The sequence below is a fragment of the Hakea prostrata genome, chromosome 7 (assembly GCF_041222555.1).
Source record: "Hakea prostrata isolate BN-2017 chromosome 7, UWA_Hpros_2, whole genome shotgun sequence".
Taxonomy (NCBI): Eukaryota; Viridiplantae; Streptophyta; class Magnoliopsida; order Proteales; family Proteaceae; genus Hakea; species Hakea prostrata.
The window spans coordinates 2,852,412-2,854,547 of NC_142606.1; the positions used below are offsets into that span (position 1 = coordinate 2,852,412).

General features: G+C 40.0%; 1 pseudogene across 1 annotated transcript; it reads right to left on the minus strand.

Annotated features, from left to right (window-relative positions):
- LOC149008967 ((3S,6E)-nerolidol synthase 1-like) lies at nt 1-2,136 on the minus strand (annotated as a pseudogene). The gene is made up of 5 exons (XR_016174353.1): nt 1,792-2,136; nt 1,323-1,701; nt 1,000-1,218; nt 779-921; nt 1-666 (listed from the first exon to the last, which is right to left on the minus strand). The product of XR_016174353.1 is annotated as a (3S,6E)-nerolidol synthase 1-like (transcript).

The window sequence follows — 2,136 nt, forward strand, 5'->3', positions numbered from 1 at the left end:
GAGAGGAACGGGTTCTGCATTGGAATGATCTGCATGATGCAAGACATTTTTTTTCTTTTGGAAGTTAGATCCCAACATCAATGGTAGGGACAATTTTGCTCTCAAAATAGATTTCAATTAAAAAGGAACACCTTCTGTGAAGAGGAACTTGACATACTCCTCAAGGAATGGGAGATTTTGGTTTTCTTTGTAACTGTACATCAAAGGGACAATCCTCACAATATTAAGCGAGGCCCTCTTGAAGGAAGGTGAGAAATGGTTTCTTGAAAGGCATTCCTTATTGAGCTCTTTCCAAGAATTTGAAATCATTCCCAACACATGATCTTGTGGTTGTGGACATCTTGTTGAAGAAACCCCCTTCTGTTCCTTCAGGTAACATTCTATGTAAGATCCATCGTGTCCTTCTTGCTTCTCATCCTTGGCACTTCCCAGGTCATCCCATAAACGAAGAATTGTTGCAGTGCAAGATATGAGTGGTGGATTGTGTTCTACACAATATACACTCTCTTCCGTAAGACCTTCGCCAAGTAGAAAGAAAAAATGGGCTAAAACCAGAGGCACTCCTGTGCTTATCACTCCATTCCTCAGGTATTCCTCAGAGCTGGGCACCAGCTTAGATGCAAACCATTTGGCCTCAACTAGAAACGCATCAAAAAGGGCTGCCCACTGCAGGTAATTAATCAAGAATATACAAAGGAATTAGCAGCAGGTTCTTGAGAAATATTATACCCTTAAGCTAGAAGTAGAATCACAAAGTTAATTAAATGTAGTTATGTACCGTTTTTCTCAGTGTGGCGATGGGGTTCCACCCATGATTTTTAAGGACTTTATCATTAATTTCATTGGTGACATCGACCAATGCCTTGAAACAGAACTTCGATCATGTATCCTGGTAATTCATCAATGGTGGTATTTTCCCATCTATACTCAAAAAATATTCAATGAAAAGTTAATCTTGATCAAATATAGATATGGATAGTGAATCTGAGAATGTCTTGCCTGTTTACTGCTTCAGTGAAGAGAACAAGCTCGTCTAGTGTCCCATAAACGTCAAAGATGTCATCGATTATGTAGACTAGTGATATGGTTTTCGTGAGCTCCATTCTCAGCTGGTAGTGCTTTGGTTCTGGGATGGCTGTGATGGACCACATATACCATTTCAGTGGTTGGTTTCTAGCAAACTTCAACTCCTGTGATAGACCCAGTTCTCTCCACCACCTAACACATGGTAGTAAAACAAAGAATCAGAAACATTAATTTATTTATTAGACGAATTAATAAACTATCAATAATACATGGGTTGCTCTGAATCAACAACTCACTTGGAAAACTGGAGGAGTTCTTGGTGATATAAGGATTGAAGGATGTTAAAATCCATCCTCGCAAGTTCCTGTACGACACTGCTCCATCCATATGAGCCATGAGGATGACAAGCGAGGTTGAACTGTCTTGCTTTGAATCTAGCTAGTGATTTATGATACGGATGCTTCAAGGTGTCCTCCACGGCCCTAGCTAGTCGAGGCTCAAGAGTATTCATCTTGGCTGAAAGGTGCTTGTGTGAGAAGTATATGGCTTCATCAAGTGTATCTTCTCCTTCCATTCCAAGGTTTGAAGCTTCATATAAACTCATCAATCCTCTTATGTCTTCACTTAATTCTTGTTTGAACTGTCCCTTCTTGTCCTTGAAGCTGTCAAAAACGCCTACATGCGTTGCCCCGTCCAGTACTAATTAGTACTATCAGTATTGCATTAAAGTGCTCATGATGATCAGATTAAGTTGAGGCTACCCACCTGGGAATACAAAATAACCAGCTTGCCTCAGCAGTCGAAAATGCAATGCTGTGTCATGTAAGCTAAAAGAATGAACAAGGCTTCTTGCATGATGCTTGTCTAAGACTGCAGTACTGATCTCTCCTCTTCAAAGTGGTAATCGATGCAAAGGCGTTGCAGAGCATCAATAAGCATCATACACTCTAATGGTTCATCAAGTTTACCGAGGAACCCCCTTATTTCCTCGCATTTCTTAATGTGTTTGATGTCAATTCCTTCCTGCAACAGTAAAAAGCAAAGATCATAGCTGTCGTACAATATAAAAAATATTGCAATTAAAATCTGGGAAACAGAAGAAGTCGATCG